Here is a 15,061-nt window from a genome sequence, read left to right as displayed (position 1 = left end):
TATCCCAATCTCAGGGTAGTTTCTCCTCATTGTCTCCTAAGAATTCCTCTTTCAACCAGGAATTTACTCCTTAGGTCAATAATGTAACAACTTAATTAAATCCTCAGATGTCTCTGGCTCTTAAATCTGGCAGAATTTCTTATTCATCTCTCCACAGCTTTTATTTTCTGGACTCCACTTCCCTTGCAGGAGTCTTTATTCCTACTTTTGATTAGCTGCTCTCTGAGAGTGTCCTTATTCCATTTTTTTCTTCTTTGCCGCCTTTAGTACTTCATCATTGTATGGCCTCTGACTGTTCTTTGAAATAAACCAGATTCCTGTTATTGTTGTTTAACATTCAAGGGACATGGGATCTAAAGTTTTCTTCATAGCTTCTAATCCCTTTTTCTTGATTAAAGAGAAAATATAAACCATCAGCCATCTCACAGAGGAATTTCGTGTCATTTATTCAAATTTCCTGCACTAGAGGTAGATACGTTTTCTATTCTTTAATCATAACAGAATCACTGTTCTACCCGGCAGTGAAAAACAATCTCCAAAGGGTAACATGCCCATTTGGCATGAGATGGGCCTAGCTTTGTATTTAATGAAGCCAAATTAAATCTGTTTCCACAGGAGAGGGACCATTTCCAACATTCTGCAGGATTGGTTTTATATCCACCATAAATTAGATAATCAACTAATATTTATTAAGTCCCTGTAATAGACCCAGAACTATTTTAGATTCTTAAACTATCCAGAAGAGAAAATAAGACTTGATGTTTGTCATAAAAAAAAAAACTGGATAATTTGTGGTTCTCCCAAAGAAGGCCTCCTTTGGATTAAACGAGACACATGACATGAATTCCAACAATATCATGGAGACATGTGAGGATGTGCTTTAGAGTATGGAGAAGATTTCATTGGCAGAGGCAAGAAGGAGAGAATAAGCATGAATTCAGATGCAGAACCAAGCAAGGTATAAAATAATATTTTCCTTTTCATTGTTTTTATCTTCATGAATGACTTCCCATTAAAAAACTCCAAACAAATAACTTCTCAATAGTGGGTTAGAACATGGGCTTGAGTTTTCTTGTGATTCTTACTGGTAGGGCAAGGCCACTTTTAACTTATATGCTGTCCAAAGCTGCCATCTGCCCATCCATATGCTCTTCTGTTTCTATTTCCTCCAGTTTATCACTACTTTCGTCTGCTTCAGGCTCAACTACTGATACTCGGTACAGATTTGAAAGTTGCCCTGCACTTGCACTTCCTCTTCTGTTCCTTATTTTTCTGCCAGCACTCTTATTTTTATAAGCATTTATAAGGTGCTTCCTCTAAACCAAGACTTGTGATCAGGGATGGACATGAATAACAAAGATCAATAAAACATGCTTCTACCCTCAAGGAGTTCATAGTCCAGTGGAGCATGGGGACAGATAAGATGACACCAATAACTCTCAATCAAGACAAACTGGCTAGTGCCATTGGAAATGCTAAAGCATGTTCCTAAGAAGAATGTGAGTTCTGGCTTTCTCAGTTGGGCATATAATATTTGTTTTCACCTATGCATTTTATAGACCTCAATTATGCCACGTTTTGCAATAAAAAAGTATGTGTATATATGCATGTGTGTGTTTTCCCTGGCTGGCTACTATATGGTCTCCATTCTGTTTTATAAGTAGCCGTTTGATCTCTTGAATGGCTGAAATGTCATTTTATAATGAGCTGAAGTTATGCACTCTGGTCTATTATCCTTCAATGGAACAGTTTCTGGTGGTGCTGTGGGAGGAGAGGGAAGAAGCTAAGACAAAGCTGTTCTTCTTGGCCAGGAAGCATCCCTTTGACATAACACCTGGGATTGGTGGGAAGAAATAGCAAATAAACTGAGTCACTGGCACCAGTGTTGAGTCAGGCCTTCCTATGAAATGGCATTCCTTTCATCCTTGCAGAACTGAGGAGAATAAGTCTCATCAAAATAAGCAGTTTCCTAATCCATCAGAAAGGAGGCTCCTCTATGCTGACTTTTGAGTCATAATGAAAATTTGATAAGATAGCAGGCAGGAGGTAGCGTCTGGCTGTACTGGCCTGATAACAGTCTTGTGCAATGGATGGTGTGTGGCTTTGGAATGTAAGACCTGTAAATGCAGCCCACACTTGACATGATGGCAATAGGGAAATTTTCAGAATATATCTGCCTCAGGAAAACTGACCCAACTCTCTACCCAGTCTCTTCAAAGTAATAAGCAATACTGCACACTAGTGCCTACTAAGACCTTAGCAGTAGCCATGATGAAAGAGATGGCCACAGAGATGCTAAGGTAATAGTTGCTTATTATTTGTACAAATAGAAGAATATGTGGGACTGCGGTGGAAAAGGGCTGGATGGGTTATAGTGAAAAAAAAAAAGTACTATCTGCTGAGTCAGTGTGGACACAATAAGAGACCATAGGTACATTTCTCTTTTTTTAAAAAAAAATTTTATTTATTTATTCATGAGAAACACACGGAGAGAGGCAGAGACACAGGAAGAGGGAGAAGCAGGCTCCCTTCAAGGAGCCCGATGTGGGACTCGATCCCGGATTCCGGGATCACGCCCCAAGCCAAAGGCCAACTCCCAACCACTGAGCCACCCAGGCGTCCCAATAGGCACATATCTAATGACCTATCCTTCTATTCTATTTGCTGGTTGAAGCTCTGTGATAGTGGTCCTCAATATGTGGGTGAAGGGGAACAGAATAGGCCATTCCAAAGTATGCCACTTTGGCCTAAGGATTATCCTGAGCCAAAGGCAATTCAGAAGCAGCAAACACAGGAAGAGCTCTTTGCTCTCCCCCATCTGCCTAAAAGAAAGGCATAAATTTCCCATTGTGAAATGTTTCTCATCCCCTCTTCCATACTATGAGAACAACCCTTATAACTAAACATAGAAAGTTGGTACAAGATGGGTCTGCAAAAAAGACATTACCAAAATAACCCTTAACTTCCATTAGTTTCTTCCATGTACTTTCCCATAATTTACCATACCTATAAGCCAACCCCTCTCCTTTGTACTCTCTGTCACTTCTTCACAATTTGCAGGCTCCAGGTACAGAACCTAAAAGAATGGAGTGAAAATATTTTCCTTCCCTACAGGGGCAGGGAAGTGGTATTGGAAATACTTGACATGCTTTTTGAAAAAGTTGCTCACCCCTGACTTTCAACTCATTGAGAACTATTGCTCTAGGGAAAACGCAGACCTTGAGGCCAAACTAAATGAAGTCAATTTGACTCTGCCTGATGATTTACCCTGATTCTGCCCCAGTTCCAGTGAACCAAGCACTTTGTTATTTCTCTTTGAGTAATCCTCCACTCTATACCCCTGTTTCAATAACTAGGCCTTTCTGCAGCCCCTGACATAAGCTCCTAAAAAGATAGCTTCCGCAGAACCCACATTCTTCTAAAGAAGTGGTTCTTTAATCTGAGAGTACACTGGAATGATGTGTATTCTGCCAGTAAATACAGGCTGCCTCATTAAATCTGAATTTCAGATAAACAACAAATAGTTTTTAGTATATCTATGATGAATGCAATATTTGAGACATAATTGTAATAAAAATAATTCACTATTCATCTGAACTTCAAAATTAACTGGATTCCTTTTTTTTTTTTTTAATCTGGCAACCCAGTCTGGGAACTTTGTTAAAAATGTAGATTTCTGGGTCTTACTCCCAGAATTCTTACTTGAATTCTGTTTTGGGGAATTTCTAACAGGTACATTGGGGCAGGTATTTAGCTAAAAAATACACTTTATGAAACAAGCCCTCACCTAATATTATATACCTGTTCGCAGCTGCTGTTCCTGGTACTTCTAGGTACCCTGGAACCTTAGTCCTGTACCTGGCCTCTGTTCCAATTCCAAATGCCCAAATGCCCAGCACTTGTGTGTCTATGCAAGGAAGCAAATTGGTATAAAAATACTTCTCAAAGCTCATAGCTCTAGGGAGTAGAGAGGAATTGTGTGAATGATTCAAAGTACTCTCAATTGATAATGGTAATTATAAAAATAAAAACAACAATATCTGTCACTTATATAGTACTTAGTATGTGCCAAACACTGTTCTAAGTGCTTTACATATGTTAACTCCTTTAATCCTCGCAACAATCCAATAATGTAGTTACCGTTATTATCCTCGTTTTAAGATGAAGAAACTGAAGTACAGAGATTTTTAAGTGACATGTCTAAGGTCACACAGGAAGTACATGGCAGAACCAGGCACTTTGATCTATTTGCAGTCAATTTAAAACAAATCCTTGGATGGCAGCATCCACTAATGTCCCTAAACAAAATTGTAGAGTGGGAGGTTTGTTTTTCTTTTCTGCACCTACCTTCTGGCCACCTTCTTTCCAGCCCCTAATCATTTTCCTGTATTTTCTAATTTCCTCCCCATGTCCTGCAACTTAGCTCAGCTGTCTGGATTCCCTAAACCTCACTAAAAACCCCAGGGCACAGAGACTATTAAGGCCCTTTTTGTTTTCAAAACTATTGTAACAAGACCGTGCAAGAGATCTGGAGAGTTACAGGGACAGGGAGGTGTGTCTGTATGTCTAAATGTCTGTGTTCTGGACTGGGCGAGAGGTATCCAAGTGAAAGTACCCATGTAAAACCTCTAGGTAAATGTGGACAGCTTTAAGGAAAACTGATGATCAGTTATTACTGTCAGAGTAAAATACACCTGACAGTTCTTATAACTAGAGTAAACAGGAAGTTTGTCCCCCTCAAAAAATTGGAGGTAAGATTTGACTATTCTATTGACTATAAAATCAAGCCTTATTCTATTAAACTGAGCTATATGTATCTCCTCTCTGGTCCCTGGAAATAGTTCCTGACTCAGAGGAAACCTGCTCCTTAAGCTGCAGAACTCTGGATAGAATATTTCCTGTCTGTGCCCTAATTAATACCTCAGTCCAGCTGAGTATAATTGGCCTAGAATACAGAGCTGTGTTCAGTGTCTCTTGGGCTGGCTACACAATAAGAGTTCAACCAAAGCTACAGAAGAACTTGTCAGCAGCAAGCAGAGACCCTAAGAAATGAAGCTATTCATGAAGGGCTGGGGAGCAGTAGAATGTTTTTGGAAGAGAAAAAGCAACAGAATAAATAAATTGGTGAAGCTAGCTAGGCAGGTTTAGTTTAGGGTTTTTTTTTTTTTTGTCTCTTTCCATGAAGAGAGAGTATTGGGAATGATTCATTTATTTAGTCAGCCATTCACTCATTCAGCCATTCCTTCAACATTTAATGTGGGTCTACTATGTGTCAACCACTATTTAAGGAGCTAGTTATACAAAACAGGAAAAGGAAAAAAAGTTCCAGCTTTTATGAAGTTTATGTTCTAGGAAGGAAAGATCCGGTGCAGAATTCTGTGATTTGGAGTCAGTAACGTGGATCAAGACCATGTCATATTGACCCATTGAGGTCATTACAAGCAGCGAGCCTAGGGTCACTAGCAGCCAAAAGTCAAAAGTAGAAAGCAGAGCTAAGTATTGCCATTTGAGTGTCCTCTCTCATTGCTTCTGGGTCAAAGTCTACTTGTGCCTCAGCGTCTCCCTTCTGTTCCTACCATCCATAAAGCCTTTTCCAACAACTGCTGATAATAAAATCTCCTCTTGTAATCTACATCTGTAGTCCTGCACTTGGTTATGCAGGGTCTCATTTCTTAGCCATCTTTACATCTATTCTTACCTTGGTGGTGGTAGGGATGGCCAAGAAGGTCTTTAGCTAATAGAATAAAAAGTGAGTCTGATTCTTTCCTATAGAAATCCAGGATGCCTTAATGTCTGGCTCTATCAGATTCCCTGCAGATGTTAGTCCCATTCTGATCCTCAAATATGACAGTGCATCAATATTAAAGGAGTTATGAAGACAATTCACTCTTCCAAAAGATTAAGGAATTCCTTAGTCACTCCTGTTTCATTTATGAGCAAATAGGAAGTCGCAATCTATATGGTCCTGGGGCTGGGTTATAAGGGTGGAGCCTATGCATCTTGGTTAAAGTTTTTAGTTATAAAGAGTCAAAACTGGGCAGCCCAGGTGGCTCAGCGGCTTAGTGCCACCTCCAGCCCAGGGCCTGATCCTGCAGACCCGGGATCGAGTCCCACGTCAGGCTCCCTGCATGGAGCCTGCTTTTCCCTCTGCCTGTGTCTCTGCCTCTTTCTCTCTGTGTGTCTCTCATGAATAAATAAATAAGAATCTTTAAAAAATAAATAAATAAATTACCTATCACAAGCCCAAATTCTCTAATAAGTCCTCTCTAATATTCTCCCTGCGCTTTGCATTTTCCCTGTAGCAGGGAGTGATAAACTCAACTTATTCATTTGCAAGGTGTTTTCCTGGTGGTCTTTGGCTAGAGAGCATTGAGGAGCCTGGGACTTCTAAGATGAGGAATTCTTAAGACATCGAAAGGGTGTTCAAAAGAGCAGGCTAGTTGTAGCTCCCAGATAACCTGGGGATCCCTATTCCCAAGGCGGACCACAGCCAATGACTGATTGGAGCAACAGTACAAAATATTCATCTTTCTATGTCAAGATAGGATATACTCATTGAAAGATCCATTTATATATGCCAAGAGCTGCCTGTAGGATCAGGTTAAGGCAGATTTCATCTGAAAACACATCCTTGCTTAGCTTCTTCCCCTTCCCTATTTTCCTCACAGATTTCTCCTGAGAACATTTCCTTAATAAATCATTCACACAAGAATTTCCCATTTTGACTGTTGTTCTGGTGGCATGAACAGCCCAAAATAGCCAGATAGCTGTCTTCTTTTCTAGATAGTGGATATATTGTCGTATCTCTGTCCAGAAGTATATCTCCTTTGAGTACTGAAATTTCTAAACCTGCAGAATCATACCATTTTTGAGTGGGCTATTAGATATAATATTGAAAAAGATACACTACAATTTCTACCCCTTGGTTACTGGAATACTGGTTATAACAGAAACAGCACTATTGGCCAGTAGTTCAAAGTATATGCCATGTCCTATAGGATAGCAATTTTCAGATCTTGATTTCTGGAAATTCCATGGATGAGTATTTAATAGGTAATTGCACTGCTCTGCCCGGATAACTGTTAGATAACTGGTTAACTAGATAACTCCAAGACATCTGGTTAATGATGTATGTGGTAAGATCAGTGAGTCTTGTATTTTTTATCACCTTCTTTCTTTCTCTATAAAATAAGTTTCTTGTAAAGTATACAAGGCAGTGGAAAGGATATTCATTAAGTCTATGGATGGTGGTGTTGGCAGAATCATTGCAGGCTGGAAAAGCAAATCTATATCAGAGTAAATATCATTCTCAGTGAGGAAAGATGGGTTCCTCTTCCACAGTGGAGGGCATCCAATGTAATCAGCCTGCTACCTGGTCACTCTGGAAAATGGGGCCCTATTAGTGGCTCAGTATGGGCCTCTGTTATTGGCATGTGGGAACTCAAAGAGACTGTAGCCAACTTAGCCTTGATAATGGGGAGTCCATGCAGTTGATGCTATGCATAACCTCTGTCTCTACCCCCAAGGACACTTTATGTGTAAATTCATTGAGCAAGCACTGGAAGAACTGGGAAGAGAGGCCGACTGACATCCATAACAGAGACATTTTGTACACTTGACCATTGACAGATTTCTCCAAAGTAATGACCTTTTGGTGAGTCATTATACAGGACACAAATATTCTTAGGAAATGGTGCAAATACTAGTCCTATAAAGCATTTGAGAGCACTTAATAAACTTTGAAGTGTCATATATATATATATATAAAATGAGTTATTGCCATAAAGGAAAGACTTTCATGAACTCTGTTTAACTTGGAGGGCCAAGCCAGATGCCATGACTTCCTTGGGGTATGGTCCAGGCTGATGCACAGGGCCCATAATTTCGAATTGCTTTAGCTCTCAGTTTTAGACCAAGAGGCCCGTGGAGCTGTCAGAAGTGCCATGATCTGGAAGAGTCCATCTGAAAGAAGGTTTGTAGTCTACTTGTGGCTCAAATGGTTTTGAAGGTTTGTCTCAGTTAATGGATAAACCAACATGTGGGTACGTGTTCTGGATTAATAACTCCCTTCATGGGTGACTCTGAAAACCAGGGGAATAGATAATGAGGAAGCCATAGGGAGTTTTTATTGGCACTAGAGCCAAAGGAATTACTTTTATAAGAATATGATGTTCTAAAACAATTCCTTTTTCTTCCCTACCTCAAATATTGGAATGTGTCTCACAAGTACAAAGTAAGATGGATAAGTGATGGTCTGCTTCCTTGGACTTATGTGGATGATCAATTTAAATGGCTCACAAAAATGTCCACTCAGGCTGTGTTTGTGTGCATGTGTGTGTGTATAACTCATCCATCCTTTGTGTGTACTCCCACCCCAAATTTTTAAAAAGCATTATTATATCTTTATAGTGCAACATCAAAAGGTAAATGAAAAAGCATAAGACTAAAGAAGAGTGGAGATGAATGATGTTTCTGGAGAAGTGAGGCTTGATCTGAAATGTATAGACCATGGATGGACATAAGGAATAAAATTACCTTTGACGAAGACTGCGGGGTTTGCTGTTATGCTGATAGCTATAGGTAATCTTAATTAGACAATGCTATAAAGGTAAGGGGGAAAACACTTGTTTTGGCTTTCTCAAGGTCTTGGCTCCCTAGCAGCAGCAGCTTACAGTGAGAACAGCAGGTGACATTGCCACATCTCAGAATACCATGGGCCAAAGCATTAGGGACTATTGAGCCAAAGCCCTCTAGATTCCTAACCTCAGAATCTGCTTTCTGATTTTTTGCTTCATCTTTCCAAAGAGAAAGGTCACATACCTATCAAGTGGCAGAGCCAGGATTCACATGCAGGCTGCCTAGTTCCAGAGCCTCAATTTAGATGATGGCACAATTTCTGCTTGCTGGGATTGGTGACACTGTGTGGGTTGTCAGCCTCCTCCATTTTGCAAACCTCCACTCAAACTTAAGGAAAAAAAGAAACCTGCAGGTTATTTTCCCAAAATAAACCATTCCCTATTATCCACCAGCCCCATTCCTCCCCACTTTCTATACCTAAATCCTGAGGTGTTTCCATCATTTTTTCGACCTCTCCCGAAATTACATTGCAGAGAACCAGTACCAGGTACATCCAGCTGAGGACCATTGGAGTCTATCCCTGCAGGTTTTGTGTGCAGAAGATTGAATTCTCAATTACATTCTCTCTGCTTCTGTGCCCTGCATCCTGGAGAATCATGAAGCAAGCCACAGAACTCTCGGGGATTTGGTCATTAGTTGTCAGGGCTGAAAACTTTTATGTGGCTCACTGTAGAGCAATGGGAGGTGGTGAGGACACTAAGTTATTTTAAAAGACACCAAAGATTATTTCTGACTGTCCTTTCCACTGAGGCTTATGTGCAATTTCAATACACAAGAATATCTTCATCAAGTACCCTGTGCCCAGCACTAAGCTAGTTGTTATGAGAGATCCAAAGCTCAAGAAATGTTTTCTGTTGCTAGGAGTCTTTAATCTAGTTGAGAAGACATGATATACACCTAACAGATCAGTAGAAAACACTTCATAATTATGCAAAAAAACTACATGTAACCTCATACCAGTAAAAAATGTGCTATGGAAAGTCAAAACAAACAGAAATAATCATAGCAATAGTAATAATAATAAGACTTAATAGTGAAAGGGAATATAAAGGAAGGGAAAAGAAATGTTGGGAAATATCAGGAAGGGAGACAGAACACAAAGACTCCTAACTCGGGGAAACAAACTAGGGGTGGTGGAAGGGGAGGAGGGCGGGTGTTGGAGGGGAATGGGTGACGGGCACTGAGGTGGACACTTGACGGGATGAGCACTGGGTGTTTTTCTGTATGTTGGTAAATTGAACACCAATAAAAATTAATTAAAAAAAAAAAAGACTTAGTGTTTACGCACCTGAGAAAATGCTCTGCATCACTTGCCATCAGGGAAATACAAATCAAAACCACAATGAGATACTACCTCACACCAGTGAGAATGGGGAAAGTTAACAACGCAGGAAACCACAAATGTTGGAGAGGATGCGGAGAAAAGGGAACCCTCTTACACTGTTGGTGGGAATGTGAACTGGTGCAGCCACTCTGCAAAACTGTGTGGAGGTTCCTCAAAGAGTTAAAAATAGAGCTACCCTACGACCCATCAATCGCACTGTTGGGGATTTACCCCAAAGATTCAGATGCAATGAAACGCCGGGTCACCTGCACCCGGATGTTTCTAGCAGCAATGTCCACAATAGCCAAACTGTGGAAGGAGCCTCAGTGTCCATCGAAAGATGAATGGATAAAGAAGATGTTGTTTATGTATACAATGGAATATTACTCAGCCATTAGAAACGACAAATACCCACCATTTGCTTCCACGTGGATGGAACTGGAGGGTATTATGCTGAGTGAAGTAAGTCAATCGGAGAAGGACAAACATTATATGTTCTCATTCATTTGGGGAATATAAATAATAGTGAAAGGGAATAGAAGGGAAGGGAGAAGAAGTGGGTAGGAAATATAAGAAAGGGAAACAGAACATAAAGACTCCTATCTCTGGGAAACAAACTAGGGGTGGTGGAAGGGGAGGAGGGCGGGGGGTGGGGGTGAATGGTTGATGGGCACTGAGGGGGGCACTTGATGGGATGAGCACTGGGTGTTGTTCTGTATGTTGGCAAATTGAACACCAATAAAAAATAAATTTATTATTAAAAAAAAAGACAGTGTTTATTGAGCACTGAATATGTGGCAGGTATTTCCCAAGTACTTGAAAGTATTAACTTCCTTAATCCTCTCAACGACTCTATTGAGTGTGGTACCAGTTTTGCCCCACTTTTAAAGATGAGGAAATTGAGGTACAGAGCAGTCAAGGAACTTGCCCAAGGTCTCACAGATGGTGAGTGGCAGCACTTGAATTTAGACTTAGACAGTGCGGGGCAACTATTGCCTGGAGCTCTAGTCTGCCTCCATTTCAGTGAATTAGTTGGAGTAGCCTTCATAAATGGTGTGGGATTGTCTTCCAGCTCTGAAGTCTACACTATAACAAGGCTTGAAGGATGATGTAGGTTTGGAGGATCAGGGAGTATATTGCAGTTTAAAAAATAGTAGAATCACATTGGTTATAACTTGCTATCTTTTTATTGAGCCCCTACTAGGCAACTTTCTTTTGCAATGCAATGGATTGTTTGCATGTCATACTGAGACAATGTGATATACAATAAGAAGAACATGGGCTTTAGAGTCAGACAAATCTAGGTTTGGTTTCTGGTTCTATCCTTATTAGGTGTACAACTATGGTTTAGTTACTTAACCTGTCCTAGTTAAATACAAAAGCACATTGGCTTTAATCAGTTCTCTTTTTATTGCATATTTGGTAGGTGCCATGAGCTTTACCTGAATTATCTCATTTAACCCTCATGGCAACTCATGAGCTAGGAATTACTATCCTGATTGTACAGATGAGAAAACTGTCCAAAATCAAATTATTAGTAAGTAGTAGCATAGGGATTCCAGTCTTAGTTTGTGATTATGTTCTATCACTGTCTGATATTCCCACTCAGCCACTACCAGTCTAGGCCATGATTTTAGCTAAATGACGAGAGTTAAGATTCAGTTTAAATGTGCAGAGCATTGAAAAAGATTCTTAACTGACCCAAATGCTTTGCCATTTGACTGCAATTTCACACAAATTAAAAGAAAAACAAAAAGAAGGGTTCCTGGGTGGCTCAGTCAGTTAAATATCTGACTCTTGACTTCAGCTCAGGTTATGATCTGGGGTCCTGAGATCGAACCCCAAATAGGTCTCCATTCTGGGTGTGGAGCCTGCTTAAGATTCTCTCTCTTCCAGGTACCTGAGTGGCTCAGTGGTTGAGCATCTGCCTTTGGCTCAGGTTGTGATCCCAGGGTCCTGGGATGGAGTCCCACATCAGACTCCCCATACGGAGCCTTCTTCTCCCTCTGCCTATGTCTCTGCCACTCTCTCTGTGTCTCTCATGAATAAATAAATAAAATCTTTTTAAAAAAGGATTCTCTCTCTCCCTCTCCCTTGTCCATCCCCCACTAAAGAACTCTATATTTATTTAGGTTTACTAAATGTTTAACTATTAACCTAAATATTTACTTAGATTATTGAATGACTTATTATTTAATTGTTTTTTTTTAATTTTTATTTATTTATGATAGTCACAGAGAGAGAGAGAGAGAGAGAGGCAGAGACACAGGCGGAGGGAGAAGCAGGCTCCATGCACCGGGAGCCTGATGTGGGATTCGATCCCGGGTCTCCAGGATCGCGCCCTGGGCCAAAGGCAGGCGCCAAACCGCTGCGCCACCCAGGGATCCCTATTTAATTGTTAATATAGAAACATAAACAGGCAATGTGAAGGGATAAGCAAATCAATAACAACAAAAATACAAAGCACTCAAATAGGTCCTTTTATAAAAATTAGTATATACACGATAAAGGTGCACATTAGAGTATTAAATAACAAAAAATTCAACCAAGTAAATTTTTAAAAAAGATATTAATTCATGAGAAACACAGAGAGAGACAGAGACATAGGCAGAGCGGATGTGGAACTCGATCGCAGGACCCCAGGATCATGACCTGAGCCAAAGGCAGATGCTCAGCCACTGACGCACTCAGGTGCCCCACCAAGTAACTTTTAAAGATCTAACTGGCTTTCCGAATTGATTAATGTATCAGGCAACATTCCATCTAGCAAGTAAAGAAGAGCTTCAAAGGGCTACAGAAAAGGGAAAATTTTTAAAGTGGAGAGGGAGTAGAAAAAAGGAAATTATTAGCAAAAAATCGATTGTCTTAAACAAAGTTGCCATCCCAAGGGGAATGGAAGAATGATATATCAGTAAAATTCGTAGTGCTGACCAAGAAATTTCTTGGTAACAGACTAAAGGTTACATTCTGGGAGGCTGAAACAGCAGTTAGATTAGGTATTAAGTATTAGTTTACTGACATCAGGCCTTAACTTAAATAACACCATATGGGGCTTGCAATTTTCTTTTTTTTTTTTTTAAGGTTTTATTTATTTATTCATAGAGATGCAGAGAGAGAGAGTAGCAGAGACACAGACAGAGGGAGAAGCAGGCTCCATGCAGAGAGCCTGACATGGGACTCTATCCAGCGTCACCAGGATCACACCCTGGGCTGCAGGTGGCGCTAAACCGCTGAGCCACCGGGGCTGCCTGCAATTTTCTTTTTAACATAGAAAAAGTTCCTTTTATGTGCTGAGCATCTTTATATATATTAACACCCATAAACTTTACAAAGGCCCTATGAAGTAGATATTACTCACTTTCATTGTGTGGATAAGGATAGAAGCTGAGAGAGATTAAGAAAGTAGGCCAAAACTGATACAGCTCGTGAGTAAACAAGACATAAACCCAGGTTATCTGACCCCACAGCCCATTGACCTATTACATCACACTGTTTTAGTATGACTACAACATGCAAACTATCCACTGCATAGCGAAAGCAAGCTGCGGGGAGGACACATAGCAAAATAGTGGTAATGTCTGTTTTAGGGTGGTTGCCTTATGGATTTTAATTTTTGGCTTTTTGCTTTTGCCTATCTATATAATTAAAAAGTATCTGTTATATAAAAATAGTAATGAACAGTGGAGAGAGTAAAAGATGTAAAGAGAAAACCAAGGTAACAGGACATTTTCTCTCTTAGAAGTTCTCAAGGACCAAGACCATGCTTCATGAAGGTGCTCTGTTAAAGTATATTATTGGAATCTCAATCTTACCTGAAATAGCAAGAGAGTTTGAGTTATGCTTAGTTCTCTGAATCTTACTCAGAGACTGGAAAGGCGACACTATGTACCACAGCTAGCAGCTGGGGTATCTGGGAACTACTAAAGCTATTCTTTTCGATCATCCCATCAGATATACATTTAACAATGTCTCTTGAATATAATCCCTCAGAAGGGACACTGGGAGATAGCTTATACTATACATGCACTCCAAAAGTTAGTCCAGGATTAATATGTGCTCATTCTGCATGGCAGAATGGTAGTCTGGTTGAAATGATTAACTAGTTGGTAATTTTCAGTATAAAAGACTGAGACAGGGCAGCCCGGGTGGCTCAGCGGTTTAGTGCCACCTTCAGCCGAGGATGTGGTCCTAGAGTCCCAGGATCGAGTCCCATATTAGGCTCCCTGCATGGAGCCTGCTTCTCCCTCTGCCTGTGTCTCTGCCTCTCTTTCTCTCTCTGTGTTTCTCATGAATAAATCAATAAAATCTTTAAAAAAAATAAAAGACTGAGACAGACCTTCTTTAAAGCAAGTCATCTTAGTATCATCATCAGCAGCAGCAGCAGCACCATTAACCCTTGGTGAGTAGGTAATATGTGCCAGGTCCTGTACTAATTGATTTACATGTCATTGACTCTCACAATAAATCTTGTCAAGTACATACTATTATTATCATCCCCATTATACAGAGGAGGACGCTAAAAGACAAAGGAACTTGCCCAAGGCCACCGAATTGCTTTAGCCAGGGTAGAGAAATTCCTTCTCCTGTCTTGACCATTGGTTGAGATTGTTACCTAATTGCATCTGAATTAAACCTAAGGAGAGGACACCAGCACAGGCACATTTTGCCTCTCCCTCCCCAATCATTGCTGGTAGGACTACGTTTTGCCTGCAAAGTGATGGCAGTGAAAAGCATGAGGAGGGATCCCTGGGTGGCGCAGCGGTTTGGCGCCTGCCTCTGGCTCAGGGCGCGATCCTGGAGACCCGGGATCGAGTCCCACGTCGGGGTCCCGGTGCATGGAGCCTGCTTCTCCCTCTGCCTATGTCTCTGCCTCTCTCTCTGTGTGTGACTATCATAAAAAGAAAAGAAAAGAAAAGCATGAGGATTTAAGATTTAGTCTGCTGAGCATTAATTGACCTTTGTCTGATCCACGTGTACACTGAAAATACCTGTGCACTCCCTGCCTGCCTCTCAGAGATGTTTTTCCATGAGTGGTTCTCTGTGTATACCAGAGTCTATTTCACCTGTTGAAAAGATAAACCATCAATCACAATTCCTGCC

The 15,061-nt window shown here is 40.6% G+C and overlaps 2 protein-coding genes across 2 annotated transcripts in view; one reads left to right on the top strand and one right to left on the bottom strand.

Annotated features, from left to right (window-relative positions):
- Positions 1–15,061, bottom strand: part of RTL4 (retrotransposon Gag like 4) — a 518,532-nt gene that overhangs the window by 70,118 nt on the left and 433,353 nt on the right. The window contains exon 5 of the transcript XR_011998095.1: positions 8,821–8,964. The gene's annotated coding sequence lies outside the window, so the exon portion shown is untranslated. The remainder of the gene's footprint in view (positions 1–8,820; positions 8,965–15,061) is intronic.
- Positions 1–15,061, top strand: part of LHFPL1 (LHFPL tetraspan subfamily member 1) — a 255,441-nt gene that overhangs the window by 107,533 nt on the left and 132,847 nt on the right. The gene's annotated exons all lie outside the window — the stretch shown is intronic.

Source organism: Vulpes vulpes, chromosome X, assembly GCF_048418805.1.
Source record: "Vulpes vulpes isolate BD-2025 chromosome X, VulVul3, whole genome shotgun sequence".
Taxonomy (NCBI): domain Eukaryota; kingdom Metazoa; phylum Chordata; class Mammalia; order Carnivora; family Canidae; genus Vulpes; species Vulpes vulpes.
Note: the sequence above shows the minus strand (reverse complement) of the source record. Positions and strands in the feature narration are given on the sequence as shown.